Source organism: Protopterus annectens, chromosome 11.part0 (assembly GCF_019279795.1).
Source record: "Protopterus annectens isolate FY-2018-M chromosome 11.part0, PAN1.0, whole genome shotgun sequence".
NCBI lineage: Eukaryota > Metazoa > Chordata > Ceratodontiformes > Protopteridae > Protopterus > Protopterus annectens.
The window spans coordinates 283,681,459-283,697,113 of NC_056745.1; positions in this window are offsets into that span (position 1 = coordinate 283,681,459).

Here is a 15,655-nt window from a genome sequence, read left to right on the forward strand (position 1 = left end):
TATTGCACTGCACTGCGCTGCACTGCATTTTCAGCTCAGAATCTGACAGCACAGCATCTTCTAGTGAGCTTGCTATTTTTAATATTCCATTCTAATTTGTCAGGCACTCATGAAAAGCAAGCACAGGTGCATCAGGATAATTGTAGAAATATTTTAGTCTTGCTTAGGTTTTAGTCTTCATAATGAAATTCTAGACTTCTGATTACGTATCAGAAAGAGACACAGAGAAGGGGGACTTCTCGTGCAGTAATAAAACCATAAGTTTCCAACTACATGTGGCATTAAGGATGAATTAAGACATAAAGTCCTTTTAAATCCTTCATCAATAGACAAAGCAAATACTGTACTAATTTTAAATCCTTTAAGTAAGAAGTATCAGATATGATGCTCTAAACAGCAGCAGCTAGATCTATTAGATTAATAGCTGACGTGTGTAATGTTGTCCAGTAAAAAAGGAATGTTTAACATTAAAATGTTAAACATGGCTACAGAACGCATTTAAGTTTTTAGTGTGTATGTATGTGTGAGTCTGTGTGCCTCTATTAATTGATATGAAGTATAGTGTCATTCACGGTTTAATTGACAAAATTGGTAGACTAAATTTTAAAGTAATTCATAGTGTTATTTATCGCCTAATGATAAAGACACGTCTCCGGTAGAAACTGATACTTCCATTTTGTAGTCTAGTTCCAAAACTGACAAATCATTTTTGTACTTGTTTCAAAATGACAAACTAAAGAACAAAACAAAGAGGAATGAGAAGACTTCAGAGTCATGTGCCACACAAATACAGCCTTTATTCAAAAAACATTAAGCACTTTCGTCCTTCAAGTTTAATGGTCTTCTTCAGAACAGCTCATGAATAAAACACAAGGTTTATATACCCTAAACTTACCCCCATTTAGAGTTTAACAAATGGTTAATTAACACTATACCACCAGGAACATCGTGCTCGGAGCAAAAGCCAACTACTATATCACCAAAATAAGCATAGTAGGGGTAAATGGAGAAGATGAGGCTCCAAATAAAATCCAAAAAGTTTATTATAACCACACTCCACAGTGCAATGTGCAGAGCAATTAAAAACTAACAGTGACCACACTATCAGCATGACAAGAAAAGATGTGACACATCAGGAGGATTTTGGAAGAGCTTTTAGCCTATATTACAATAATATGTATACCCCGAAAATTAAGGAGATCATAGTTAAGTATTGGGAATTATTTAGGAGTTTTTTCTGATGAATCCAAACTCTTTGATCACCCTATCAAATGTGTATACAAGAAGGTTAGGAATTTGAAAGAGATATGCGAATCACAGAAAGGACAGGAGATAGGAAGAAAAACTAGTAGGAAAAAAAATAGGTACTTATAAATGTGGAAGATTTATTAGCAATGCAGATATATATATATATATATATATATATATATATATATATATATATATATATATATGGATTCACTTCATAACATTGAAATATCAAAATACCGAAACTCAAAACACTGAAACCAAAATACTGAAACTTCAAAATCTTGAAAACTCAAAATACTGAAACTCAAAATACTGAAAACACATATTATGCGTAAACTCAGTTTAAACAACATAAATCATAACAATTTCTACCAAATATATGCAGGGGGGCAAGCCCCCCTGCACCCCCATGTGGGGGGCTGTGCCCCCCACACCCCCTGCTAATTAAATATATCAACTCCAAGATTGCACATAGTGTAGTTAAGTGCAATCTTGGAGTAGATATATATAATTAGCAGGGGGTGTGAGGTGCGCAGCCCCCCATGTGGGGGGTGCAGCGGGGCTTGCCCCCCTGCATATATTTGGTAGAAATTGCTATGATTTATGTTGTTTAAGCTGAGTTTATGCATAATATGTGCTTTCAGTATTTTGAGTTTCAGTGTTTTGAGTATTCAGTATTTTGAGCTTTCAGTATTTTGGTCTTCAGTATTATGAAGTTTTGTCATTTTCAGTATTTTGAAGTTTCAGTGTTATGAAGTGAATCCATATATATATATATATATATATATATATATATATATATATATATATATATATATATACCTAGCAGAGATGATGTGTTAATTAAAGCCAAGCAGCATTGTAATTGTGAAAGTTTGGGCTTGGTATATTTGGTGATTTGCAGCCATTGCCAAGGTTTTTACATGGGCAAAACCAAAAAGAACATTAAACAAACACATATATGAGCACCAGTATAACATAAGGACAAAAAAAAATCAGAATAATGCTTTATATAAGCATATATTAGATTGCAAGTCAGCTAAGTATACTTTTTTGTTCTGGAGGTTGTAGTTATGAATAAAAGAGGGGACCCATGGGAGGAGACTTTAGAATATAGAGAAATATATTGGCAAGTAGCTTTGCAAGCCAATGAAAGCCTGGGAATGAAGGAAAATATATCATTAGTACCAGTTTTAAAATTGAGAGTAGCTAGTCTGCAATGTTTCTATATATTGGCATTTTTATATTGTGTTTAATATATTTTTTACAAGTTTCAAACAATCATTTATATTAAAAATGAAATGTATTTTTAGATTTTACACTGTTGTTTATAATGCATTAGTGTAAATATTTATATCTTTACATTCTTTGTTCTTAGTTTTGGAAGTATATATTTTTTGTATAGAATTGTTTGAACTATATATTTTTGATATAGAGTCCCATTAGTAGCTTATAGTAACTAGTATTTAAATTCTACTGTGAACTTGGACACATTCAGTTTATATAGTATAAAAGGGAACCTGTAGCTTTAAGCAATTTGTTTCAATTGGATAATTAAGGTTATTTAAAATATATAAACACCGCAATTATTATGGTTTTGTAACCTGAGGAAGTCCTAGTTTTGTGAGGATGAAAAAACACGGTGATTAAGTTAAAGCATTTAGTTTTCTCCTTTTTTCCATTGGTACATTGCACTGTGGAGTGTGGCTATAATAAACTATTTGGATTTTATTTTGAGTCTCGTCTTCTCCCATTTACCCCTACTGTGCTTATTTTGGTGATATAGCAGTTGGTTGATTACATAATTGGTATAGCCTTAATTAACCATACCACCCTCTGCAAAACTAATCAACTGCTGCAAAACAATGACAGCCAGCAAGCAAAATCACTAAAATCATATAAATAAAAATAAATAGAATAAACATACTTGTGAAAAAGATGAACAATATTAAAATGACAAATACAGTAAAAACACAACCCCTTGACTAAGCACTGAAGACTGTTAAAACATTTTTCCTTTTGAAAAACCTAGTCATTTTTGTTAAAACAATAAGTCTATATAAACCACCCTCTCTTCTGGTTCATCACCCCTCAAACCACTACAGGCATGTGTTAGCTTATAGATCCAAATCAAAATCCAATAAAATGCCAAGTTACAAATAAGAGGCTTTTAGTTTTAAGATATTACTTATAGATACATTTTCGTTGAGCCTAGGGGCTTATGTGGCATTACTCCTCAATTGCCATCTAAGCTCCAAGGACTCCACAAAATCATCACTAGGGCCCCCTCAATCCCCTAAATCAACCTGATCAAGTCCAAAAAACTTAAACTGATGACTAGGGTTCCCCTACAGGTGTTTAAATAAAGCATTCTTATTGTCATTCTTCTTTATATCATAAAGATATTGATAATATTCTTTTCCTTAAACACAGCCTGGTCTTGCCAATATAAAATGCAGGACATTGTCCACATAGGGCCAAACAGACTATTCCTTTACTTCTACCACAAAATCCTTGATGCAAAACAATCTCCCCATAGCCCTTTACATAACAAGAGGACGTACAGAGTGCTTCTTTTGCCAGTCTGCGGCTTCCAGATCCCTGTACAAGGGATTCATAACTTCATTCATTCACTTCAATTCATGTGTTATCCAGATAGATGAACTGGTCCAAGGGCATTTTTCAGTTACAATCCAATCCAAAAGGCAATTACAGATATACATTGTCATAAGTTCCTCTTTTACATAGACATAAACACACATATTATGTATTCCACTTAGTACTTTGATCTTTTGTTAGGTACTGTTATGCAGTGCCAACTTTCACAATTCAAAATGTTGAAAAATAATGCCTGAAACACAAAAGAATGAAAAAAAAAAAACTTTGTTTTTTTTTTTTTTTTTTTTTTGAGGGGGGTGGGGGTTGTATGGCAGTAAGTCTCTCCGCACCACCATTTTAGGAAGCAAGCCCCATCTCCCTGAAATTATATATGCCAACTCCACAGTTGCATCAACATGAAAGGAGAACTCTCCCAAAAGAAGTGAATCAATGCTGGTGCACACACAGAAATTAAAGTGTCTATGATTTTCTATGGACAGCAGATTTCAGCATTAAGCTTTTCAGTGTTTATTTCTGTGGGCAACTGATACTCAAGGAATTTCATGTTGACGACCTGCAGAGGAGCCCTTTTGTTATGTGCATATAAATTTATTTGTGTCTTAAATATATTGGCAGCCATATTTGCATTCTGTTATTGCATCATTTCATTATTAGGAAGTTAGTTGTTAGCCAAAATATTTTAACCAGGTTTTATTTTTGCATTTACTTTGTATATATGGGTCTTATCAAACAGCTTCTATTAATTTGACAGTTTATGTTTTCAATAGTAATTGAGTAGCATATTATTCAGATATAAAAGAAACAATATGAAGTGGTTATTATGATAAATGGAATAAGTTAAAATAACATTTTGATATGACAATTATAGGTATTAAATGTTTTGTTAAATTGTGTGATTTAGTTAATAAAGGAGCCCTACTCTTTTTCAAGTACATTCACCTACTGCCACTGTATAAATACAGGTAAAACTCCAGTTTAAAGTCTCATTTGAAGGACTGTTTTAGGTATTTCTGCCACATATAAACGTAATAACCACATTTCCATATATTACACTTCATTTTGTTTCTATACCAGATATATATATTTGTTGCTTATACAGCAAATGCATATATTTACAATGTTTATTTTTTGCTCTGAAACACTATTTTGAAAAAAACATGTTTTATATTGCCATAAAATTAATAATTTGTAATAATATTGAAATCCCTTAATACTGCCTTCTGTTTAATAATCACTGCATACAGAATTCACGATTTAATAATTGCTAGAATATTCAGTTATTAATACATTTCTTTAATATATAAGGTCATAATTATAACCTTGGAAAAGTCTATACACACTGTTACATGAATATTGTCACTGTATAATCCCAATTTTAGTAATCTGTGCCACATAATCACAATGCATTCCTTGTTTTATAATATAAATGCTTTAACCATTTTTTTTAATGCCCCTTTTATCAAAATCTTATTCAGTCACTTAGCCAGCTGTTTTGGTTAGCACAAAGTTTCCTTTTTGCCTGTTGTATTTTGTTATTTTCACCCTTTTTGGAGAAATTATTTTACTTCTAAGAAAGGAGATAGAACTTTTACACATGAGTTGGCCTGATTGCCAGTGTTTTCGGACATTTGTAGAACATAACAAACCATTATACTACTAGTATTTAATAAATGCAGAGTCACAACTGTGAAAAATGCACCCTTTAATTTCTGACTGTAGGAATACTGTGAAACTATCAAAGGGAATGTGCATATAATTTATAATTAACATATGAACATCACCTCATTGGTTCAGATACACAGCACTGACCATTTACTTTTGTCCCCTTCTATGTCCTGACTTGTCTTCTTACTGCTAGTGGTATGAGCGCTCTCCAGGCTGTTCACTGTGCCACAGCCATGCATGAAACCAGATAAAATGCAGGCACCTGCTATCCCCAGTGGATAGCTCTTTTACAACTCTATGAAATGTTCTCTAACACAAAAGTTCTGACATCATTTTGGATCTTGCATCATTCTAATTTCCAGTAATGACCATGCATTCCTAGAACAGTATAAACAGAGCTTTATAGGGCACTATTTTAATCCCTTCAAAGAACACAAATATCCGTCTAATATCCTGACTTCTCAGCTTGCCTTCACTATAGGTGATCACTGTCTTCAAACAATGTTTGTAAAAATCTGCTCCTTTGACACTATTTGCTTATACTGTGCAATATTATCTTTTGTGTCTCTTCTGTATACTAATGGCTGCATTTCAGATGTGAAATCATCAGTCTATCAGTATACAGAGCACAGGTACTATCTTTTTCATAGTGTCTATTCTTGTTTAAATACATGTTAATACATTCCTGTAGGCATAAAATAAATAGTATTTAAATCACATGATTTTTGTAACGGCTTGTATGTTTTCCCTTCACTTTAATACGCTATTTAATTTCTCCTGCCCAGCTCAATGTCTTTTTTAATTTCTTATCATTCTTTGTCCCCTGAGACATAGTTTCTCATTGTTTGGAAAATGCAGTGATGTAGTAGCTACTACAGTAGAATCTTCTCAAGACACATTTATGAAACTTATAGAACCAAGTTGTTGAACAATGGTGGTGCTGCGGTAGCATTGTTGCCTTACAGTAAGACGTTGTCCTGTTCGATTCTCAGCTAAAGCATCTTCTATGTGGAGACATGTGTGAATGGGCGTACCTTCATTGAAGGTTGTGTGCCAGAGCTGGCAACTCGGCACGTAAAAATCTACTGCAAATCATTAGCGGACCGGAGTTCCACTGTGGCGACCCCTAACCGGGAAAAGCCAAAACATAGAACCAAGTTGTTGAAAGTTGATCATTTATCAAACTTTTCCCCACTGACTGATAATAAAGCACAAGGGGATATGTACTTGCCTGAAGATGTAGGTAATGCTCCAGAATGCATGCTATTACATGATTAAGTCACATCCGTTTCTGCCAACTCTGTGATGCGACATATTGCATGGTAGAACCTCCAATATGATAATGCTTGAGTCAGATCATTTATTCATAATGGTTCATCTATACAGTATCCATTTTTGTTTTAGCTGTGTGACCTTGAAATTGCTCTATGTAGCAAATTGTATCAAATAACTGGGAAAAATTAATTTGACTTGATCCTGTAAGAGTACACCTTCAGGACCAATGATTACAGTTGACAACAAGCAAATGCCCTATAGGTTTTAAGAATAACACAACCAGCTTGTTTCTTTTTACAGTATCTATGTATTTCTTAGCTGGTTATCTTTAAGAACTGCTCAATTAAACCAGTGCTGTCTCAGCCTCATAGCCAGAAGAATGGAGTAAGAGGTCATACCCACATCTCCTTGATATATTTACATCTCAATGTAATAAATAAATCCCCCATTTCCATCTTTTAGTATGAATATGCATGATGATTCTGTTATCAAAATGCTAGCACCAAAGGACACAGAGAGGATAACTTTCTGTATATCAAGAGTTATACTTCTTATGTGATGACTAGACTAACAACCTCAGGGGGGCTGTTTTAAGCCTATCCATGCTTCCCCAATGGTAAGAATCAAACCCTATATCTTGTGTCTGTAAGGTAAACTTTAACCGTTATCCAACAAAGAAATAAACCACATGCTCACAGGTTCCTGTGTCCAGAAAATAACAACTATAAAGCAACTAAAAACAAAAAGTAGGCACAAGTTAGGCTCCAGGTTAAAAAACTGAAACCCTTTAATGTAGCACAAGCGCTTTCACATTTGCTTCTTTAGGTGCATTAATTAAATTTAAAACTTACAGATTCCATAACCATGTTGATTGGAACTTGTGTGATATAAACCTATAAACTAAGCATCATTTGCTGTTAGCTTCTGTTCTAAGTTGTTTGGAATGTTTGCCCTAAAACATCACACGAAGGAGAAAAATAGACATTATTCAGTTTATGTGGTTGCAGGATTAAATTAACTTCTGAAATACAAAGTTTCACATGAACAACTCCCCTTTTTCCATCCCAGTCCAGAAACAGTACTTGTAGATTGTCAAAAAAGGACTGAGTTGTAAATCTAAGTTGTAGGGAATGTTATGAAACACCTATTCCGTAACAGCTAAAGGACGTAAGGTAAAGAAATTGGTCAAAGACTTATAACTGTAACTGAGTGACTTTATAACAAGAACGGTTTTCTGAACCTGTAACCAGATTTCATTGAAAACGGTGTAGAATTGTATATTGTCCAAATTACACAATCAAACTAACTCTGCTAATATGGTCTATATTTAAGACTTTCTATCAACAATTCCTGAAGCTATTCTTCCTGAGATTATGATGAGAATAGATACTCCAGCCCAGCCAGATATTTCTGGTCATCAAATATGGGTCAGTAAATAAAATCAGATCAATTGGGAGGTGTCAAAGATGACAGTCTATCAGTCTGAAAAGTAGAGATAAAGCTTGGAAAGTCTGGCAAACTACCAAGTCTAACAATAACCACCAAAACTTCAGAGAGCTTGGTAACAAAGCCAAAAAAGAAACTACTGCTGACAAAAAAAGATTCTACCTCCATCTCCATAGGTAGGTACTAGGTTATCGGCCCAAGGGCCTAAGTAAGCCTAGCCAACAAGGTTCCCTGGCTTACGCCACCCAAGAAAGTTAATTTCCTGTGCCCTGTCGAGCAGAGCCACAGAAGTGATCCCTGGGGTATATTTCCTATTTCCCATCCACTCATCAAGATTTTTCTTGAAGAGTGCTAATGAGGAACTTTGCTTGACATAGATGGGTAGCTTGTTCCAGAGTATAGGAAGTCTCTGAGACAGGAATCTATCCCTCCAGCATGTCCTGTCTATTGTGGTGACAAGGTTTAGGTCCCTAGAGCATGTAGCTCAGAGGGATTGGGATTTCTTAAGGTGTAGCATGTCCAACAGCTCTGGGTTTAATATTGCTTTATATTTTAGACAGAGATCTCCTCGGAGTAGGCAATATGCTACAGAGTAAAGCTGGAGTTTTTTGAGATAGTCAGTGTAGGGCATCTGCTTGAGGCCAGTAATCCTCTTTGTGAGGTACTTCTGTGGCCTTTCCAGCTGCTGCAGATGTCTTGTGAGGTACTTTCCAAAAGGGGCATTGTACTCTATGATGGGTCTAATGAGTGCCGAGTAGAGGGGAACAATGACCTCTTTTTTCCTGGATGAGAACCCTTTTGTGATGAGGTGTGCCACATAGACCAATCTCCACCTGGGTCCCAAGGTCTCTTATTACACATTCACGTTAAGTAGACTGCCGTTTATGTGGTAGTTCATGGGTACAGAGTTTTTACCAAAGGGGATGATAATGCACTTTTTGGCATTGAGCTTGAGGCCATGCCTCTGACACCAGGCATCTGTCTCAGAGAGGCCCTTCTGTAGGATGTCCACATCATTTGAGGACTCGACTATGGCTCCTAGTTTGCAGTCATCTGTGAATTTCATTAGCCAGAGGCCTTCTGTGTTAGCCTGCACTTCAGAGAAGTAGATACCAAACAGGGGAGGTCCCAGGATTGAACCTTGTGGTACTCCACCTGTCACTGGTTTGAAGTCAGATTTGGAGTCTGCAACTTTTACAGTGTGGGTTCTATTAGTGAGCCAGTTGGCAACCCATCTTGTGATGCACAGATTTATACCTAGTTTAGTGAGTTTAGCTATAATTCCAGAATGGGAGATGGTATTGAAAGCCTTGGCGAGGTCAAGATAGGCTGTGTGAACCACCTTACCCTTGTCTATGGCTTTGGTGACTGCCTCAAAGACGTTGATCAGGTTCAGAAGGCATGATTTGCCTTTCACAAATCCGAACTGGGTGGGGTCCAGAGTTTGGAGGTTACCAATGTCTGTGTTTATGAGTTCCATGATGATACATTCCATGGCCTTGCAGACCAGGCTCGTCAGGCTAATAGGGCAATAGTTCCCAGGATCAGTGGTGTCTCCCCCTTTGTGGAATGGGATAACTGTTGCTGTGCGCCATTCACTGTGCACAAAGCCTGATATGAGACTATGATTGAACATCATGCTTAGGTGGGGAGCCAGTTCATTCTGAAGTTCGTGTAAAACGATGGGATGTTGACTGGTCCCATGGATGCTGTGTTTTTGGTTTTAGAGAGTGCAGCTTTTACCTGCATAGATGTGATTACAGGGACTCTGCATTCTTCCTATATAGATATGGGCCCTTTAGGGGGGTGAGAGGGGAGTAAAGTTAGCACTGAACCTGTCTACCAGGATGTTGGCAGTATCAGTTGGTTCTGTAATTTTCGTGCCGTTGTGCTGTAACTCAGAGCAGATCTGGGTATTGCCACTGAGATTCTTGACATAGCTATGGAATGCTTTGTGGTTGCCCTTAAAATCAGTTGCATTTAGCTTTGGAGGATCTTATAAGGGATCTCATCTTCTTACTAAGGCTGACCAGGCAGCTCCTCCACTCATGGGATTTTACTCTCTTTTGAAACAGTTTCTTCCTTCTGTTGTAGAGTTTGTTTATGGCAGGGGACCATCAAATTGCCTTCCTTTTTTTGGAGGATAGCATCTTGGTTCTGTTTGGAATAGCATGATCCATGCACTCGTGTAAGTGCTTATAGAGTGCATGTGTGTAGGATTCAGCAATCATAACTGTATTGTCCATCTGCATGGGTTTCATGAAGTTCACCACTTCTGTCTTAAGAAGCATGAAGTTAGCTATGGAGAAATTTCTTACCGTGGTTTCCTTAATGGTAGGGGATGAGGATATCTAGGGTGATTAACTTATGTTTGGATCTGACCAATGAGGAGTTGATTTCCAGTGTGGAACACTGGTCACTCATGTTGGTAATGACTAGGTCTAGGATATTGTTGCTCCTGGTGGGAGTGTGGATAAGTTGATCTAGGGCATTGGAATTTATGAATTCCAGAAAGTGTTGAGCGAAGGAGATGGTACATGAGAAGTTTTCCCAGTTAATGGTGGGGTAGTTGAAATTGCCCATTATTAGGGTGTTTGGTTGAACCCACATATTTTCCAGTATATCAAGAAAAGAGGAGTGGGAATCCTGGGGCATGGTGGGGGATCTGTAGCAAGCTACAATTTGGATTGCAGTTTTGCCCAGAGTTAGTTGCACTTGGATAACTTTGGATGCATTATGCTGCACATCTAGCCTGGAGGTGTGGATATCCTTAATGAATATGGACACACATCCACTTTTGGTGTTCTGGTCCAGGTTAGATGGCCGAAAAGTGTGGTATGAGTTATAGCATGGTAATGCAGCAGTGCTCTCTAGAGCCTTGAACCAGGTCTCAGTTACTGCACAGATATCAATGTTCTCCATTTTAAGGAGTGCTTCGAGTGAGTGCATTTTGAGATTTAGACTTATAGCATTGAGTAGCATTCCCTCAGTTTTTGCTTGCCTGTTCCTGTTACTGTGGTGAATTTGTCATTTGAACCTTGCCTAAAATAGGCACTATAGGGGCAGCAAGAACCTTAGCCAGTATCCAGAATCCCAGGGGCGACAGGTGCAGGCCATCTCTGGCAATGCATCATGGTCTGTTGACCATGTCGTCCCAGGTAGACAGATACTGGATCCCCTTAGAATGACAACAGAAGCTTAGCCAATCGTTGAAGTCAATCATTTTGTCCTTGTACTGTGGTAACATTCTGGGCGATGGCAGGATGCTACTCAGGGCTAAGGTCATACCTGCTTGGGCTACAAGATTGGAGAGCTCTTCCATGTCTCCTTTCATGTAGTCCAGGAAAGTACATCTCAGGTCGTTCACACCAACATCGACAATGACAGAGTCATATTTGTACTTGTTGTGGAGTGACCTGAGTGCGAGGGTTATATGGTGGATCCTGGCACCCAACAGGCAGCTGACAGTAACCTTCTCCTTGTTTAGCCTGGTGAGTGGGACATCAGTGTGCCCGACTATAGAGTTACCTATGACTAGTGTGTTGGGTACATTGGTTTGCCTCATGGGCTGTGGTTTATTGGCACACTAATTCTGTGGGCTATGTGTCATTTGGGTTGTGTTGGGGGGTGGATGTTGCTTGCGTTTCTGCTTTGGAGGTCTCTGTTGCTTCCCCAGATTATTACTGAGAGCCTCTATGAATGCTTTTGTGTTTCTATGTGTGGATTTTGGTGGTGTAATTTTAGTGGGACTATGTGATGAGTGTGGTATGGTGCAAGTGTTTACCTTCTCCTCTTGACTGTCAAGTTCAGTCTTGGTTTGAGAGAGCTTTACCTCCAGTTTGGCTAGATAAGTGCATCTCTCACAGGTTGTGGTGTTGGGTGGTAGGACGAGAGGGTTGTACATGAGGCAATTGCTACATTGCCTCAAGATGCCCAGATTCATCAGATAGACAGGAGAGAACACTGGGAGCTGACCCTTGGACATGCCTGAATAAAAAAACTACTTTTCTCTAAACAAGTGAGGAAAGTGAGTATAAGAGTTGTTTTTCTCTAAGCAAGTGAGGAAAGTAAGTACAAAAACTGTTTTCCTCTAGGCAAAGAGGAAGGTTTAGTGCTGTAGTAATTTGTAGCTTATTTAATGCTAACAACAAGTTCTGAACATGTTCTGAGCACAAATAAGCAAATTCAAGTGCTAAAACTAAGAATCTGTACCTGGATCTTATGGTAGATAGGCAACCTAGTGCTTACCACTCCCACTGAAAAGCTAGAATGCTTCCCTCCAACACAGGAAGGCTTGCAGGCTCAGAAGCTTACAAGCAGTCCTGGATACAGCAAATCTGTATTTAGACTAGACTAGTTACAGGAAAGGTGGGAAACAAGCACAAACACTGGCTTTTAAACTAGAAATTTGAAAGAGATGGAAAAACTACCCAAACGTCCAATAAACTATCATTTCTGGGCCAGAAACCACTCTTGTCATAGATAGGCTACCTAGTGTTTACTACTCCCACTGATAAGCTAGAAGGCTTCCCTCCAACATAGAAATGCTTGGGGGGCTCAGAAGCTTACAAGCAGTCCTGGTTACAGCAAATCTGTATCTGGACTAGACTAGTTACAGGAAAGATGGGAAACAAGCACAAATGTGGGCTTTTAAACCAGTAAGTTGAAAGAGATGGAAAAACTGCCAAATGGTCAATAAACTACAATTTCTGGGCCAGAAACCACTCTTGTGGTAGAGAGGCTACCTAGTGCTTACCACTCCCACTGATAAGGTAGAAGGCTTCCCTTCAACACAGAATGGCTTGTGGGGCTTAGAAGCTTACAAACAGTCCTGGATACAGCAAACCTGTATCTGGACTAGACTAGTTACAGGAACGGTGGGAAACAAGCGCAAACGCAGGCTTTTAAACCAGAAAGTTGAAAGATATGGAACAACTGCCCAAATGGCCAATAAACTACAATTTCTGGGCCAGAAACCACTCTTGTGGTAGATAGGCTACCTAGTGCTTACCACTCCCACTGATACGGTAGAAGGCTTACCTCCAACACAGAAAGGTTTTGGGGGCTCAGAAGCTTACAAACAGTCCTGGTTGCAGCACATCTGTATCTGGACTAGACTAGTTACAGGAAAGGCAGAAAACAAGCTTAGAACATTTTTTTTCCAAAGATTCTTGCGAGTTTTGGTCAGCCATAAATAATTTTGTAAAACTAGGTAAACCCATACTACCAAGGCTATTACCAAAAGAAACTGACCACAATATTGACAATGAATTCAATGATTACTTCATTAATATAGTTAAATCTCTTACAAAGAACACACCACAAACCAATCCCACCCACCTCTACACACCGCAACCCATCTTTCAGTCTAAAGCCTGTTCCAACCAGCAAAATTAGAAAAATCCCACCTAAGCTCAACCCACAACCCTAGCATCTGATAACCTCTCGATACAATACCTCTATGAAGCTGCCAAAGCTCTATATTATCCTGTTTCTGTACTCATTAACTGCTCCATAAACATGACATATTTCCCTGCTTTATAGAAACAGTCCATAATCTTACCTCTCCACAGTCAACTGCCCCAATAAAATTCCAAACCATAGACTTATCGCTTTCCTCCCTCCACTATCCAAGAACCTTGAAAGATGCATCCACTTACAGCTCCTTTCCTATTAGACAACAACATGCTGTCCCACACACAACATGACTTTCACCCCTTTTATAGTGCTACCACCACCCTACTGTCCTTCCTAAACACTGTCAGCTGCCATAGAAATGAAAATAAAGTTGTATCTTCTATATTTCTAGACCTTTCAAAAGCTTTCAACATTGTTTCCATCACAATCTTCTCCACACCCTAACCACTTCAGGTCTCTCATATTTTGCAGTCACTAGTTCAACAGCTACATAAGCAATATAGAGCAGTATGTCAAGTGGCAATCCACTTTCGCACCCTACCAATCAGTTGTAATTGGGATCACACAAAGCTCTATCCTAGGTCCTATGCTCTTTAACATACTCATAAACAGCATGCATTCAACAGTTCACCCCTCGACACTTGTTAATACTTCGATGAATCAGTACTCATCTGCTCAGCCACAACTTTCTTCGAACTACAATCCTTCACTCAGCAGTCCTTCTCAAACATAGACAACTGGTTCACAGTTTCCAACTTTTTTTTTAAATTTAGTCAAAATGGATCAACCCTTCTAAATCACCTCCCTCAAAATACCCCCATAGATACTGTCTCCATCACAAAACTACTGGGTGCCACAATTTATAAGAAATTAGCATTTGACACCCACATTCAAAGCATTGTTGAAAAAACACCTAAAGCTAGGTACCTGTTATAAGGCATATACCAGCCTCTCTGACCCAGTGTGCAAATCTGTCGCTGTAGCCTAGCTCTTGCCATCCATCTTATATGCTCTTCCCATATTAAGCAACCTTCAATACACACTAGTCTAGCTCCAGCAATGCTGTAACAAAATAGATAAGTAAGCTGAACATCTCCCCAGTCAAGGTCATTATCGCATTGCTCTCCATAAACTATCATGGCTGGACCTCCCTAGCTCTCCAAATCTTTCCCAACTTAAAAGTTCCCACAATATTCTCCAGCAACCCCCAAAATGTCCATCAATTCAGACTTGACTTGAATAGTATATCCCTCCTAGATCTCTAAGAACATGAGGTTTAGGAACAAGTTTTAGTCTCTGGAGATATAAATTCTCATGTCTGTGCACTTTACGCCTGCAATGGAGCAAAACTCTGGAATTCACTGACCATTGAAATTAGACAAACAACATTGACACCCCCAAATGCAACTTTAAACCACCCTTTGTGACACATCCCAGCAAACCAAGCCATTCCACTACCACCAGACTACCCTAATCTGCAAACTTATCCATTTTAACACTACCAACTATCCATTATTAACTCTTCTTCTTCTCACCCACCTCATCCTCACTTAAATCTATTGCCAGCCTGCTTTTACCTCCTCTACTTCCCTACCATAGCTCCCCTCTTAACTCCTCCTCCTAAAACTCTCACTCTTCCAAACTACCTTACTATCTTACAACCCAAACAATTCACCTACCTTCTCTGATAAAATACTATCTCAACCATTTTCCAAATGATAACAAGGAATCTTAATTTTTTTGTAAAGTCAAACAATTTATATCACTTGTCAACATGTAATTTCAAAGTATCTGCCTACATTTGATGCAGTGTTCATCAATATAAAGATATTTTTCTATGGCTAACTTTACATTTTAAATACATTGCTTAATGAATGTTTATAAATACTTACTTGTAAATCAGAACTCTTCTTTAAAAAGATTGTGTAATGCATGAGTATTATTACCTAATTGTAAATCAGAGCTTTCCTTCCTAAGCTTC